The sequence below is a fragment of the Pinus tabuliformis genome, chromosome 1_2 (genome assembly GCF_031772625.1).
Source record: "Pinus tabuliformis cultivar Carrire ecotype Pingquan chromosome 1_2, CPIR1, whole genome shotgun sequence".
NCBI classification, from domain to species: Eukaryota; Viridiplantae; Streptophyta; class Pinopsida; order Pinales; family Pinaceae; genus Pinus; species Pinus tabuliformis.
The window spans coordinates 884,066,561-884,084,844 of record NC_142298.1 but is presented as its reverse complement, the minus strand read 5'-3'; the positions used below and the strand labels follow the sequence as shown (position 1 = coordinate 884,084,844).

The window sequence follows — 18,284 nt, the reverse complement described above, 5'->3', positions numbered from 1 at the left end:
GAGATAAATGAGGGAATAAAAACTTGGATCTAAAGAGTTTTTGTTAAACTTGGCCACACTCCATCTGGTTGGACTTGGGCTTGGAGGGCTAGGGAACTTGTGGAGGTTCCCTAGGCTAGGAAGTATTTGCTAGTTGACTAGGAGGCAAAACTAGTCGAGTAGTCAAGGGGAGCATCCTAACAGAGTATGGAGCTCAGGAGCATCTCAACTAAGCTATTGGAAAATGTATTCCTTCATTTATTGATTACTTATGTAAATGGTTTCAATGAAATTATTACTTATTTAAATTGTGGTAAATAAATTTTAATGGTATATTATTATCAAATAAATGTTTATATATAAATAAGTTATTTCCCATCTTATCATGTTTAAAATTAAATGAATTTAGTTTCTAGTTAGAGGACCCTACGAGGGATCCTCACATATGGTATCAGAGAAGATTTCAAAAAATGAGGCCTAATAGTGGTTCTCGTTCATCTAAGCAGTTGTGAGTAGGAGGTATCTATTTTTCCAAGTGCTTAGGACTTGCACCTTACCCCAACCACAATAACTAGCCATCGTGGATTCTAGGCAAAGAGCTGGTTGCCATAATCTACTTCCTGACGAATATGATCCATTTTTCAGTAGTTTCTCTTGGAATAGTGTAAACCTAGAGTTTTGGCCCTCACCAGCTGTATTGATTGCAAAATGGCAGGACTGATGATCAGACCATAGATTTTGTCTTGATCAATTTCAAATAATTCTTTTGGAGGATCAACTACAAGAACAAGTGGCACATTTGCAACCTTGTACCCCTTTTGAGATAAGTAAATTGAAAGTGGAGTCTTGTTTGTACGTGAGACACCAACTAATACCAAGTATGATTTGTGAAGATTGTGAGGCAGGGCTCCATCATCATATTTAATTGTGAATTCTATTTCCTCAATTCTCTTGAAATAACATTTTGAGAGGGGTGTGCTTCCGGCTGGACTACCTCGACAAACTCTTGAGGGTGAAACTCCTAGGTGGGCTGCAATGTCTTCAGTGGTTCGCCCAATAATATCAGTATAAGGCACTCCCCACAGCTGGAAAGCATTCTTTGCCACCACTTCCATGTTCGGATCTACCAATGTGTATAGTAGAAGTGCTCCCTCCTTTATTGCTTGTCTGATGATCTCCATAAGATGATCAACCTCATAAATCCCCGAGAATAAATGGGTATTTTCACCACAACCTTTTTTGCGTAAATAGGTCTCAAATTGACCCAATGCAGCAGGCACAGAATGCTCTGCTATCCATCCAATGCCATCAGAGACCATGTAAATCGCCTTTCCAGAGGGTGAGTATCTTTTGTCTTCGTTGTCGCTCGCTTCATAGTCATCAATTCTATTAGGAATAGAGGGCATGCCATTACTACTGAAATTATTATTAGTGGTTGTAGTAGTGGAGATTAAAGATGATGTTTCTACCTTGTCTTGGACTAGGCAGTCCAACCGCCTACCACAGTGGATATTTTGAACCCTTGACCAGTGCTGCATTTGACGGGTGCCCTTGGATTTCCAATCGTTGGCCTTTGTTCTATCATTTTCCATGGGAACTTGCTCAAAATATAGATCCATTGATGAGGAATTTGCAACTGGAACAGAAGAGGGTTCAGAGCGAAGTCGTGGATGTAACATGAGAACCCTAGTTGACACATTTCCAACAATACAACGAGATAGTTTCTGATAAGATATGCTTTACAAAATATTTAAATAACCCCTTAGGCCAGCCACATATAACTTCCATAAGGTCAACCAAGACATATATTTCACTCTTTGTTAACCATTCTCCATTAAGAGGATTTTCTTTTCTCGGACAATTATGATTTTTGTGTTGCTGTAGACCAAGCCACAATAACCTTCTCTCTACTATGTTAAGTTCTGCACTCAACTTCTGAACTTGTTTTGTTTTCTACATATCATCTTCCAAGACAACATCTAGGATATTCACAAGGTATGAAACCTCCTTGTAATCACATATTCGTAGAAGATAAAATGTGTGCAGCAATTCAGTATAAAGGTGTGGACCACGACAACATTGTCTTTGATCCTCAAGATTTGAATTACAAATGGAATCATATTTGTTCATAGCTCTCTCTAGAGCACTTGCATATTCCCACTGCATAAGATGAATGTGAAATATCGATGTTGCTAAGGCCATCCGAAGTTTAGGATACTTCATTTCAATAGCATGTTGTTGTCCAGTCTCTAAAGCATGTATTGCACCTTGAAAATCCCCTTCAGTTGTCAAATCATTTGCAAGTTGTAAGTTGAAGTTGCCAAACCATAATTTTGTAGACTTCCCTTCTCCAGTAGAATAATAAGTAGAATAGGCATATTGGATAAGAATACACAGTCCTGTATACATAAATTGTTGAATAACCATTCAGAAAGATATGAAAGTTAGAATTACTCATTCACTAAAATATACTAAAATTCCATGTACCCATCTTATTAATAACCCATCAAACTCACAAAATTCCGTTCTACCTAAAAACAATCATATAGATGTCAAATAACATTGTGCATTATTTATAAGATTTTACTCACAAGTTTAAAGTTGCATAAAGAATCAATAATGACATATATTTCATAAGGTATGTTTGCATAGGATACTTAAAGTATCACACGTAGTACTTGAATCGAATGTAGTATTTACTACATGTTGTCCAAATTTACCCTTTAATAGAAGCTCTAATGGATTGCAATATGAATGATCCTTTGTACTTGTGTTAATAATCCTATGCAAAATGGCCCTTAGTCTTCTTGTCAACTATGAAATAACTATTATACATGAAAAGAAAATACATATAGCACCATGTGTGAAACATGCCTTTCCAAATTCAGGTCATAATTACCTTGTAGAACCCATGTCATCTTTGTTTCCTTGCATTAAGCTGCATCAGTACTCTAGTATTTTGTTATGTTTTTTTTTTCCATAACCTTCATAAACTATCCCCACAATGACATAATGTAGCCCTGAAATGTTGAAAATTGTGAGCATCCGTCACAAAAATTCTCACCCAACAATTAGATGAGTGTGGTGGCACTGTAGATGTCACCCTTCACGGAGGTGATTTAAATAGTTTCTATAGGGCATGTGTTTGTAAGCTCATGTGAAATCGAATATAGACCATAACCTCTTCCCATTCAATATCGCAAAGTGTCAGAAACATACCCTAAATTCTTCATCTACATGGATATTCTCAACAAGGCATATATGTTCTCTGACTGTGGGTGCGATCAGTCTCCTCCAAAGAACACATGGTTCCTAGTATTGACTTTAATACAGCTGCATCCTCGCTTTTTTTATCAAGCCCATGCCTTTCACCATTATTCTGACCTTTGCTACATCATCCCATCTTCCTGCCTCAACATACCTATTTGATGAGAAAGCATAGTTACCAGCCTTTTAGGCTCTAACTCAAGATATGTTCTACCACATTTTCTCCTAGCTCTATATTGCAATAATTTCTACAGACACCTAGCAAAGCAACCCACACATCAACACTAGATTCTAGTGGCATCATTTGAATGAAGTAATATGCGTCACCTAGATGACCTGCATGACCAAGAAGGTCAACCACACATGAGCGGTGCTCCATCATGGGTGTGATTTGATAATCCTAAGTCATGCAATGGAAATATTTCCACCCTTCATCCACTAAGTTGGCATGACTGCATGCATTCAAGACACTGGGGAATGTGACATTATCTAACTTAATTTTTTCCTATTGCATCTGATAGAAATGCGCAAGAGATTCCTGACCATAGCCATATTTTCCATATCCCACAATAAGCGCAGTCCATGAAACGACATTTCTTTCACACATTTTGTCAAACACATCGTGTGCACTCTCTATGCTTCGGCATTTTGCATACATGTCAACGAGGGTGTTTCTTAAAATAAAATTACAATCGAACCCACTTATAATTATAGAGGCATGGATATATTCTCCCAATTTGAGATTGCACAACCAAGTGCATGACCTTAGAACTTCAGTAAGTGAGACATCTTACAAAATAGGTTTCATCGTTCAATGTAAGTTTCATTATTTATAGCGATTATGTTGTTTCTGTATTTGTATTGCAAGATGCAAGCTAAATCAAATATGCATGGCCAAACAAAATTTATCTTTCCTGATACATGGATAGAGTGTTGCTCATGATCGTTGAATTTTCAAAATGGTGAGAGCACAACAAGTTTAAATGGCGATCGTGTATACATTGTTCCAGTAAAATGTAAAATTCAAATAGGATTGTCAATAGGTTTAATGATGAATATGTTTATAAAACATAAATCCAACATATTTAGATCAAAGGGTCAAACATGAACACCAATTGATTAGCACATTAGAACCTCCCTTAAGACAATATATATAATATTGAAATATTAAAACATGTAGCACTATCCATTCTACATATATCATTGGGGTAGAAAATACCTAACAATAATGTCAGTGTTGAGTTGATTGAGGCCATTAGACACCTACTTTGATAACACAACGATAATATAATATATATATAAAGGAAAAAAAAATGACAATCTAGCATTATTAATGGAATTTCATGATGACACCTAGTTATAATAATGTGATTAAAAATGGTAAGTTAATGTTTATATGAATGCTCAAAATATATAATATGGATTTAGGATGATTGTTTAGGGATATCTAAAGATATTTGATGGTGACTAGCAGTGTGTCGTAGCACTTTCTTAGATAGAAATGGGAGAGGAATTAGTAGACCCACAATTATCTTCTCAATATTAGAAATAGCCATTTACAAGCATAACAAAAGGAAAACTTGAACTTATCATTATGAAAAACATGTGTGAGCCATGTAAGAATTGAGAAGGCCCTAAGTTGTGGTAATAAGTTTTGCGTATCATATAGATATTTGAACAATTTAAAATCGAAATGACGCGAAGAAATCAAGGTCAAGGAAGGTCATCACAAGGACATCCTAAAAATAACCTATTACCTTCGCCAGAGTTGGCTCTCATGTTGCGTTCCCTAGAAGCAATTAATGAGACTTTAATAGGGAGCCAAACAATTGAAGTGGAAGTAGAGCACCCTCCATTAGAGTTGGGAAATCTCAAGGGATCAAGAGACTCTGATACAAGACCTCCAATCGAGGACGTTACTAGGGAGCTCCAAAATATTAAGTTCCCAGAGTTTGCTGGAGGTCGTGCCAGCGAACGTGCAAAAGCCTGGTTAGAAGGAATGAGAAGGTGCTTCTCACTAAGAGATTATACTTCCAATTCAACATCTAAAATAGTGATATTCCAACTGAGAGATAGTACTCTGACTTGATGGGGTAACTTAGAGCGTCAACTACACCTCACTCCAGAAATAGTTACTTGGGAGTTATTTGAGGAGAGATTTAGGAGAAAGTACCTACCAGCATATTATGAAGAACAACATGTAGGAGCCTTCCATGCTTTGGTATATGGAAATCGTACGGTAGAAGAATATGATATTAGATTCATGTAATTTGTCAAGTATATCTCCTACATGAATACTGATCAGCGCCAAGCAGATCATTTCATTTATGGATTGAACCCTAAAATTACATCAATGGTGCAGATGTGGAAACCACTCTAAGTTTGCAAAAGCTGTGGAACATGCTCGTTATATTGAAGAGCACTTAGACTTGAAGGGTGGAAACAAAACCATTTTCCACAACAACCAGGTTTTATGGGGAAGGCCCCTCGTACCTTCCCTAGGGGGTGAAGTTTGAGGCAACCTCCATATGGAAACAGGGTTATACCTAGAGCACCGACACTAGGGATTTCAATGGTTACTAGTGCAACTTCACCCGCATCGTTAAGGATTCTTGTAAATCAAGCTCATACGCGAGGAACAACTGAAGTAGGGGAAGGGGTCCCAAGGGTAGGAACTCTTTCCAAAAAACTCCAGAACATTCTATTCAAAGTCTACCATGTGTTACTTATTGGGGATGCGAGGTACCTCATTACTAGCGTGACTATTCTCAGTTACAAACTAGGAACAACTGTAGAGGAGGAAAAGCACAAATGGGGGGAGAAAGTAGCCACCATTGAATCTATGCAACAGTTAATAACCAACAAGTTGAACACCAATCTTCCGTGTTAGAATCCTTGGGTATGATAAACAAAGTAAAAGTTAAAATTTTGTTTTATTCGGGTGCTACAGATAGTTTCATTTCACTAGTTGCATTAGAAAAATGTGGGTTGGCATCCTATGAGAACGATGACTTTAAGAAAGTTGAGATGGATTCTGGGATAAAAAAAGTAGTAGGACCTACTGTTGAACAATGTCAGGTAAACCTTAGGGTGTGTATAAGTAGGTTGAAGGCATACATCACAACATTGGGGACGTATGATGTAATTATTGGAATGGACTGGCTAGAAGCTCATCGAGCTTTGGTAGACTGTTTCAAGAAGAAGTTGATTTGTTTAGATGTTGAAGGTAGGTTAATTGAGATTTGTGGAATCAAGAGAGGAGTGTCGCTGCGATTCATATCCATGATGAAGGTAAAACGTTGTCTCCGACAAGGTTGCAAACTATATGTGGTCGAGGTTGTAAGTGACTAGAAAGGACCCTCCCTAGATCAACACCCAATTTTGTCAAAATTCAAGGATGTTTTTCCTAAGGAATTGCCTGGATTACCTCCTGTAAGGGAGATTGATTTCACAATCAACCTAAAACCTGGTGCAGAACCAATATCCAATACACCCTATAGGATGACAACTCCAAAACATTGTGAGTTGCAAATGTAGTTAAAAGAGCTTTAGACTTGTGATTTATCAGACCTAGACTATTTCACCTTGGGGTGCACCAGTGATTTTTTTCAAGAAGAAGGATGGTTCCTTAAGGCTATGCATAGATTATATGGACTTGAATAGAGCCACAGTAAAGAATAGGTACCCGATACCTAGAATATATGACCTATTTTATCAAATGAAGGTAGCAACAGTTTTCTCAAAGATCAAGCTATGATCTGGATACCACCAATTGAGGATTAAGGAACGTGACATCTCAAAAACTGCATTTCAAACTCGGTTTGGGCACTACGAGTTCGTGGTTGTTCCATTTGGTTTGACCAATGCACCAGTAGTATTCATGAGCCTCATGAATGGTGCGTTAAGGAAGTATTTGGACCAATTTGTGAAAGTCTTTTTGGATGACATTCTTATGTATTCCAAGAATGAAAAGGAGAATGAAAAGAACCTAAGGGTTGTATTGACATGCTTAAGGGAAAATAAAATATATGAAAAATTGTCAAAATCTTCCTTCTTTCAAAAGAAATTTCATTACCTTGGGCACGTCATTCCGAAGAAGGGATTTCACTTGACTCAGAAACATTAAAGGCCATAATGGATTGGCTAGTACCAAAAAATTCTCATTGGGTGCATAGTTTTATGGGGCTATCGGGTTATTATCATAGGTTTGCGGAAGGGTTTTCGAGTATTGCAAAACCCATCACAACATTACAGCAAAAATGGTTCAGGTATGAATGGACATATGAATGTGACACTGCATTCACTGAACTAAAGAGGTTACTAGATAGTTCACTGATCCTTCGAGTAGCAAACATGGAAAAAGACTTCACTATCTACACCGATTCTTTGAAGCAAGGATTAGGAGTAGTATTAATGCAAGAAGGTAGAGTAATAGCTTACACATCTGGAAAATTGAAGAAACATGAAGAGTTGTATGCTACCCATGACTTATAGTTAGAAGCAGTGATGTTAGCTTTGAAACTTTGGAGACACTACCATGTTGGGAGAAGATTTGAGTTAAGAACAAATCATCAAAGCCTGAAGCACCGCTTCACTCAAATCGATTTGAATGCTAGACAAAGGCGGTGGAGCAAATTCATGAGTGAGTATGATTTTGAAATCTCATACATTAATGGAAAGGAGAATGTGGTGGCCGATGAACTAACTAGGAGGCCACGAACCTTTTCCCTATTACCCTTGTGGGTCAATTTGAGGCAACGTGTGTTGGAGAAAGTCTTTGAAGATAGTTGGTATCTAAAGGTTATATCAGCACTCCAGAGTCGGAAGTAGATAGAACCAATATTTGAGGGATACGTCCTTGAACCAGGTAGACTATTGAGATTTCAGGGGAGAATGTACATACCTAAGGAATGGGGTATAAGAAGAACCATCCTCGAAGAGTCACATAGAGAACTCTATTGTGCACATCCTGGAGTGAATAAGATGTATCCGAACATGAAGAAAATCTTCTTTTAGATAGGAATGAAGCATGACATAGTCTAGTTTGTCACCAAATGTCTTGAATGTCAACGAGTGAAGGCTGATCATCACCATCCAACAGGACTCCTACAACCACATGACATCCCTATGTCTAAATGGGAGGTAATTTCTATGGATTTTGTTTTTGGTTTGCCACTCATGTCATAGAGGCACAATTCTATATTGGTTGTAGGTTATAAATTGACCAAAAGTGCCCATTTTATCCCAGTAAGAGACACTTACGATGTTACTGATGTGGCACGGGTTTTTATAAGTGAAGTTATTCGACTACATGGGTTACCCACAAAGATCATTTCTGATAGAGACTCTCGATTTATATCTAGGTTTTGGACAAGTTTATAGTCAACACTAGGGACTCAATTGAACCTGAGCACTGTATATCATCCAGAAATATATGGGCAGACTGAAAGAATAAATCAGGTTATGAAAGACATGCTTAGAATGTAAGTCATGGATAATTAAACTCAGTGGGATAGGTACTTACCATTGGTAGATTTTTACTATAATAACAATTACCATAGTTCAATCGGGATACCTCCTTATCAAGCTCTATATGGAATGCCATGTAGGACACCATTAAGTTTGGAAAAGTTGGAGGACCAAGTAATAGTTGGGCCAGAATTAGTTCAAGAGATAGAAGAATAGGTAAGATAATTTTGAAAAAGGATAAAGGAAGCACAAGATAGAGAGAAGACTTATGCTTATCCACATAGGATTGATCACGGTTATGAAGTAGGGGACCAAGATTTTATTTGTATCTGACCCAAACAAAAGCACCATTCAGTTTAGGAAAGGGATGAAGTTGTCACCTCGGTTTGTACGACATTTTAGGATTGAGGAGAAGATTGTACTAGTTTCCTATCATCTTGTAATGCCACCCCATTTCCATAAAACTCATGATGTTTTTCATGTATCTATTTTACGACATTATGTTTCTGATGAATCTGACAAACTGGATTGGAGGGAATTACAGGTCTCAGACATGGGAACCATAGTGGTTGAACCATTACACATATTGGACTGTAGGGTTTGGCAGCTCACACGTCACATGGTGGACCAGGTTAAGGTCCAGTGGGACAAGTATAGCCAAGGATTTACTACCTAGGAGGATAAAGAGACTATACGTCATGACTACCCCTCACTTTGTGAGCATATTTGGTGCCCATTTTGACTTAGATAGCTAACTATGCTAAGGCTCTATTTTACAGTTCCATGTTATTTATTTATGAATGCAATGTAATATTAATGCATTTCAATGAACATGTGAAACTACTTATATAAATCAGTAGATGGATTAGGTATTGATGATGGAAACGTTTGATGTATGACCTAATGTATGACTTAATAGGTGATGATTTATCTAGTGCATGACTTATTAGAGTTATTGTTGTTTCATGTATGGCTTAAGTGGATATGATTTATCTAATGTAAGATTTATTTCCAGTATGAACTACAAAATTGACACGTGGATACTAGACTTAATAACATGATGTTTAAGATCACTTATCTATATATATTTTGTTGTTATATATATGCATGAATGAGAACTAACCTGCAGATTGGAAAGAAATATATGATAGCCAAGATCTACTCTTCCATTGGGGAAGGTCAAGACATCTAATTAGGAAAGGTATAATGTACATTGCTCCATTACATTTTGTATCTACTTGATATGCACTCTTATGTCATGGGTAAAATGTAAATGGTAGGTGAAAAGACTCCCTAACTGGATTATTCGATGACAAGTATCCAACCAATGCTGTAGCGTGGTCCATATTAGGGTGTTGACCCTAATTGTAAGGAGTGGAGGAGGTATTGCCCACTGTGTAACCTCCAAACCTGTAATCATGGGAGGGCAGTGATGGACACGCTCCCCTAGATGTGTGATGACAATCACCAATTTCCTGCTGGGGAAGTTAGGTCGATATAGTCGACGCTTCTGCCATATTAGTTTTATGAGTGGTTAGATTGGTATATTCAATGCCATAGTATAAAGTAGCAGGAGATGGATACGATGGGAATAGAAGTAGGTTAGGAAGGACATGAAGATATAGATTAGTTGGGGACTCTTGATGGGAAGTGGTATCATTGCCTGACTTATTAAATTTTACTACTATAACTCTCTCTCTATTTTGTTATGCCTTATTGTCAAAATGCTTTTGAACTCCTTGTATCTTTTCACTCTAACTTCTGGACGAAGTTTTCTGAAGGAGGGGTGTATGTAATTCCCTACTTAATCTGATCATGCAAATTTTATTAGTGTTTAAATTACCTGAAAATATTGACTTATAATTATTAAGAAATATTGGTATATACTTACATTTGTGAAACTGTAATATTATTTATTGATATAAATTTTATTATTGTTATTATTCGATTCCTAACTTGTCTTCTCAAAATCTACTTGGGAGAAGATATGGTCTCCTCTAATTAATTTCGAAATTAAATATTCATATCTTATCCCCAAAATGTCTTCTCAAATCTACTTTAACAAGATATGGTAAGAAAATTCAAGGATACTAAATGAAACAATGAGGGGGTAGTCATGACATTAATGATAGGTGTTTGAGGTGGATGGGAGGAAGACACATAAATAGGGAAGGATGATGAGAGGAGAGGGGGGATCCTTGGTCTTGATTTTCTTTTGGATGATTGTTTTTTGAGGAAGGAATGTGGAGAAAGAGAAGGGAGAGAATGGAGAGATAAATGGGGGAATACAAACTTGGATATGAGGAGTGTTTGTTAAAATTGGACACACTACATCTGGTTGAACTTGGGCTCGGAGGGCTAGGGAACCTGTGCAGGTTCCCTAAGCTAGGAAATACTTCCTAGTTGGCTAAGAGACAAATCTAGTCAGGTAGTCAAGAGGAGCATCCCAACAGAGTCAGGAGCTCAGGATCATCTCAACTAAGCTATTGGAATAGGTATTCCTTCATTTATTGATTACTTATGTAAATGGTTGCAATGAAATTCTTACTTGTTTAAATTGTGGTAAATAAATTTTAATGGTATATTATCATCAAATAAATGTTTAGATATAAATAAGTTATTTCCCATCTTATTGTGTTTAAAATTAGATAAATTTAGTTTCTATTTAGAGGACCCTACCTGGGATCCTCACACAATCTCATGCACCCAACAAAATAAAAATAAAAATTATGTATCTCAAAAAAGAAACTACTAGTTGAAAAGAGCAAGTACAAGAACCTTCAATTAAGTCTATTATGCCTCATCTGATGAAGCTAATAGGACCCATGTCCTAAGAAAATAGGGAAGCTTGAAGTGAATTACACATAATTAAAAAGGAAACATATATAACAACAAAAACAAGGAAAGTGTGTTACGAAGAAGCATCAAGAGTTTGCTAGGAGATAAATGAAGGTAGAACAAGTGAACCCAATAACATTAAAATTAAAACACCAAAATTAGATGACAAACCAATGCCAACGCTCGAATTACAAACACAATAAAATTAAAATTAAAACACCAAAAATAAATGACAAAGCAATGCCAACACTCTAATTAGATTCAATCTCATGCACCCAACAAAATAGAAATGAAAAAGATTTGTCTCAAAAATGAAATATTAATTGAAAGGAGCAAGTACAAGAACCTTCAATTAAGTATATTTTGCCTCATCTTAGGAAGCTAATAAGACCCATGTTCCAAGTGAATAAGGAAGAAAAGTGAATTAGACATAATGAAAAAAGAAACATAAATAAACATATAACAACAAAAGCAAGGAAAGTGTGTTACCAACAAATGTCAAATTTGTTCTATGAGATAAATCAAGGTAGAACAAGTTTTGGTTTATATTTTGGAAACTTTTTATGTTTCCTTAAATGATATTTTAATTATTTCAATTTTTTTAAGTAACTATAAGATATAGATTAATTGGTATGTGTGGCATTATTCTTTATACATTCAAATTTCATGAGATATAGATTAATTGATATGTGTGAGATTAATCCTTGTTCATTCAATTTTCATGAAAAAATTGAAAGAAAACCAATTTTAAGGAAATTAAACTATCCTATCTGACTTCCCAACAAACTTGAGCTAACCTTGTCGAAGAAAAATATACCTCTAAATTACTATTATTATGTTCTAATTACCTATAAATCTTCTACTATTTGTGGTTATTTACATCTACCTAGTTATTGAACCTTTGATCATGGATGTTTTAAATGTGATGATTGATGTGAATGAACTCGCAAATTTGTTTCTGAAAGTCAGCTTCATAATTTTTTTCTCTTCGGCACGTTTGTGCACCATTTTAAAACTTGTAAGACATCCTTGAAACTCTATAAAATTTTGAAACATATTTAACGTTAAAAGCACCCTATGACTTTAATAAATATTAAAGTGAATGATAAATTCCCTTCGAACATGAGTGTGTCAGTTTTCCTCCTATAATGCATCTAGTCCTAGCTCATTTCTTTCTCAGTTCATGATTCACTGGCACTCTTATTAGGTAGCATTGACCGAGCTGCTAGGAGTGGTTAAAATCATTGCTTCCAACAAAACATGGGGTAAATAACTCAAGGAATATCTCTTGTCTGTAAAGCCTACCATTGATTAAATTTCCAAGAATATTGAGATACATCATCAAAAAAGGTAATCAATTCAAAGACTTCCAAGTTATCTCAATCATCAGAGTTCAATTTTTCTTAATTTTATGGCCATCTACTACTTAGCACGGACAATCCTCAAAGAAATTGGCACCTAATTTAATTAGTTTTGTGTCAGTGAAATGAATTTTGATTATTAGTTTGTGGAGGTAGAGTGGTAACGAAATCAAGATAGTTGGCATGCGTGCTTGTTTTACCATTATTGCACCATTTTCTAGTTGAGTTTAAATGGAGTTAGTTTTGTCACATAAATTTTGAAATTGTATCTTGTTGTTATGTTTCAGTTTTAGAGCCTCAACAAACCCCTTCCAACATGGTGTGAATAATAACATGCGAAAATTAACCGTTGAAGGCTTCAACAAATCACGAGTTCTGGTGTTGTAAGGTGTTTGGCCCCCAGGAGCTATTGCTAATTTTGAGTTCATGAATGTATTTCTCAACTTTGCCGTGTTCGGCATATTTCCCACCACATGCTCTGGGCTAATGATGAACTGATTCAGGTTGGGTAACTCGAATGAGTTAATGTAGAACTTCTTAGTGAATGCTTTAAAGGGCCCTCTTGTCTAGGTTTTTCTATAATGCACGGAGTGCATCCTCCATTATTGTGTAGACTCATCTACACGAAAATTAGCGTGACAATTTTTATTAGGAAACAATGGAATTTTCTCTTGTGTCTTAGATAATGTTGGCCTATGCTATAAGGATAGCAGACACAACACCAACTTTGTTTGTGTTCGGAGACTCACTCGTGGAAAGCGGTAACAACAATTACATTTCTACAGCTACAAGAGCTCACAGATACCCAAGAAGGCATTAAGCCAAGAGTAGAATATATCCTAGATAGGATAACTCAACATCTTCTTAGATAGTTAAGGCATAATCAGATTCTCTAGAATAGAATCCAGTTTATTAAACAAACATTTGAGTGCAATGTTCTGCTAGTTTTGGAGTTGTAATGAGGCTAACAATTCCTCATTATTTTTGTACGCATAGTAGTATTTAGCTTGGCACTTTCAAGAGAGCCTTCCCCTACCGAGATTCAATCATGCTAAGGCTGGACAATGTACAATTCATGCAACAGTTAAATAGATATTGTGATAATGTGTATGTCTCTTTAAATGATATTTTAATTATTTAAATTTTAATTTAGTTTACATGGCCATTTCAAACTGAGGTTGAGGTCAAATATGGATATAGAGTTGGTAAATATGGAATATAAAAAATAATTTCTACACAGTTACACAATTAAGGTGTTGGATATAAAATCATTTCAAAGCATTTCTACAAAGGTAGATAGTTAAAATCATTGTCATTATCATTATCTATTGATTTTATTTTTTTACTCGAGAAAGGAGCCTTGGGTGACTTACCTAGTCCAAATGAAGAGGTTGGATGAGGAGGCTGAGAAAGCTTCCATGGATGAGTACAACAAACCAAAGTTCCTCTGGAACCATGCTGCAAAAAAACAAAAAACATTATAAAAATTTCCATTTAAAAAATTCATGTATGAAAAAATTAAATTATGAATGAAACAAACAAACGTCATAGCACTCGAATCTGACAAATTAAATTACAAACCAAGCGAACAAACCTCATAGCACTCAGCTTCAACTTGACTCAACAGACCACAAACCACAGTAAAAAATCAATAGAGTAGAAAGTGCTCGACTCAACAGACCACAGTCAAAAATCAATAGAGGAGAAAGTGCTCAGCTCAACAAACCACATTCAGAAATCAACAGAGCAGAAAGTGTTCGGCTCAAGGGACCACAGTCAGAAATCAATAGATCAAAAAGAACTCAACTCAGTGAACCACGGTCATAAATAAATAGAGAAGAAAAATTCACGGCAGGGTCTGTCCCATCATATATATCAACGTTTTTTTGGTCAAATAAATAACTCGGACAAAAAACATAGTTCATTTATTCGGCCATTTTATTTATTTAGCCGAACTATCTTTTTGCCTATTTCTTCAACTCTGGAAAAAAATCCATTTAACGATTTCCATTATTCTAAAGAGTGAAAATTTCAACCAAACGTTTGTATAATTGTTTGGATGAATAAATTTAGGAAATTTGCCCAAAAAATTGAGATTGTGAATTTTTCGGGGGCATTTCTCACAAAGATGTAACCCAGCATCACGTTTTCACCCATGTTCTACAGATTTTAAACATATTTCAAATTATAAAGTAAATTATATAGAAGGTGGGGTTCCCCAAATCCTTAACACTTCAATGGTTGCATTTTCTTCCCATTAAAACCTTTATTTTTAAAATCTATCTGTCTAGATCTAGTATGAGTCTGAGTTTTTTGTGTTTGATTAATATTTCTACTAAAATTGTGACTTTATGTATCCTTACCAAAACTGTTAAAAGAGGCATTCTGAACCCTCATCAGAGAAATTTTGAGGTCTGAAATACCCCTCATAAGGAATATTATAAAATAATAGTGGAAATAATAAAATAATGTTATATTACCTCATCATGTTTTGGACGGAAAAATGAAAAAACTACATTTTCAACTCATATTTTCAACTTATCTCCCTATTTATTTACTCAAATTTCAAGAGAGAGCACTTGTTGGATGCGTAATTTAATTTTGAATCCAACGAGTAACCATGTTACATACAATGGACCCTACTATACAAAAAATGTAAAATACATGGAAAATATAATTGCAATCATGTTTTTTCTTGTATTTCACATTTTACATTTAGTAGGGTCTATTGAAAGTAGGAAACATGGGTACTCCTCGGATAAAAAATTGAATTCCACCTCCAATGAGTGGTCCCACTAGAAATTTGAGTAAAATCGTAAGGATATAAGTTGAAAATATGAATTGAAAAAGTTATTTTTTCATGTTTTTTTATGTTTTTTATCTTTTTACCTTTTTACTCCAAAAATAGTGAATCATCCCCCATGGTTGACATCATCATATTGAATCCTATTGCTTCTTATAAAGTTGGTGCTTCTTATATATTTTTGTTTTGAGGCCCATTTTCGACCTCAAAATGTCTCTAATGTTTCCTCCCTATGAAAATTTGTCCTTCTTTTTGCTAGGTCAAGGTTTTACATTTTTGTTTCTTTGTTTAGCCTATTGATAGAACATTATTTCCCTTTGGATGGAATAATCCATTATTTTTAGGTTATCACATTAAATTTTCTCTTTAAAGGAGAGGGGAAGGAAACCAATGAACCATTGTACCTTGGCCTTTTCTTCTTCAATATAAGGTATGTATCTCAAAATGTGAGTAAATTTCATCAACAGTTCCTCCATGGTCATTTGGTTTAGATTTAATTCATGAAATTATTTTTCCTTATCATTATAATACCTTTCACTTAAGTATTTTTGCTGGATTTCTTTTTGAATTCTTCCAAACTAATATTGTTGTCTTCCAAATTATGTGTAATTTTGAATTCTTCCCACCACAATGATGTTTTTCCATATAGTTCATATGTGACTAATATAGCCTTCAAATTAATGGGGTAATCATAAACTTGAAAATATCAATTAATGTTAAGTAACCATGATATTCTTGCTTCCTCTGATTATCCATCATATGTTGGGGGTCCAATTTTATTGAATTCCCCTTGCAACTTTGTTTTCAATTTTTTTCCTTGATTTAGAGGAAATTTAGTTCAAATTTACTCCTCTCAAATTTCAAACTTTCCATCGTGATTCTTTCATTTGGAGGTTTCTCTTTTGTCTTCCTTTTCCACTACTAGTTCCATATTTTTTGGATTTAACTTATCTGTTATATTTTTAATGAATTGTTCCCATTCAGCATCGACCTTGATCCGAACTTAAACAAGAACGCAAAAAAATACAAATACAACTAAAAATATAGAGATGTAGTAGGAATAACACTTCATGTCATTAATACCAAAGAAATGAAATATGCTTACAAACAGAATGGAAATAAACTAGCTCTCGCGATGGTAGCTTATCCTTGAAAAGCGGTGTGGTGGCTACATGCCTCTAAAAAATGTTACAATGAGGCTCAAAGGCCTATTTATTATTGAGAAATAATGGAAAACCCTAAACATCCAAAACTATGGGCCCAGTTTGGCTAAATTGGTACATCAACTTCGTGGGGTTGCAACTTTGGCATACGATATCCATTTGATTGTTATGAAATATGTAATATACCTAGGGGGGATAATATGGGGTACAAAGGGAGGTACCCAAGGGACTAATGTAATAATGGGATGGGCCATAGTAATAAATAAGGTGGTTAACCCGTATCATGTAAGGGACCACAAGTAGTTAGTAATAATGTAAGGGGCCCATGGTATTAGATAGATGGTATTGAGGGAACCATGGTAATGACCCATGGTATTGTATGTATGAGGCCTATATAGAGGCTAGAGACTCCACATTGAGAGATGTGAAGGATTATTGTATGAACAGGCATATGGCTTGTGGAGTGATCTCCTTCCTTAAGGAGTGAATGTATGGTGTTGTCCTACCTTAAGGGTTTGATATCAATAAAGTGAAGCATTTCTATCTAAAAAAAAAAACTCAAGAAATACTAAGATCTGAATATAGAAATAGAAATCCTTCTTTATTGATCAAAACCCTTAAGGTAGGGCAACACCATACATTCACTTCTTAAGGAAGGAGAACACTCCACAAGCCATATGCCTATTCATACAATATTCCTTGACATCTCTCAATGGAGAGTCTCTAGCGTCTATATAGGCCTCATACATACAATACCATGGGTCATTATGATGGTTCCCTCAATACCATCTATCTAATACCATGGGCCCCTTACATTATTACTAACTACTTATGGTCCCTTACATGATACGGGTTAACCACCTTATTTATTACTATGGCCCATCCCATTATTACATTATTCCCTTGGGTACCTCCCTTTGTAACCCATATTATCCCCCCTAGGTATATTACAGTTTCCTTCTCTACATCATAGTTTAGGCCATTCTAATGCAAAACTCTGTTCTTCCTAAGATGCACTCATTTCATCGGTTGCTTGATTTTCTTGGTTTACTGCCAGTTTCTATGTAGCAAATCTCTTCCAGCAGTGGGCCAGCTTACCAGTAACCACACCCTCCATCTGATCCATGCCCTATAGGTCTCCCAAACCTCACCTCAATTCTGCCCAACTTTCCTTCATTTTTCATAGAACATCTTCCTATCTCCTTGAGCAAAGACAATCATATTTCTCTATCCTGGTGACTCATGGTAGACCTTAGGCACCGTAACACCTCATTCCAACAGTTAGTGTCGGTATCTTCATCCCTCCGTCAGAGATAAAATCCTATTGTTGCATTGCATATTAGGTGTCCCACCCAGTCAGTTGCATTCCATTAGGCGCATCGATCATCTGATGGTAGTGGCTTA

At 35.7% G+C, this 18,284-nt stretch overlaps 1 pseudogene; it reads right to left on the bottom strand.

The window, feature by feature from the left end:
• Positions 1–518: 518 nt before the first annotated feature.
• On the bottom strand, positions 519–1,598 carry LOC149208786 (putative pyruvate, phosphate dikinase regulatory protein, chloroplastic pseudogene; annotated as a pseudogene).
• Positions 1,599–18,284: the final 16,686 nt, after the last annotated feature.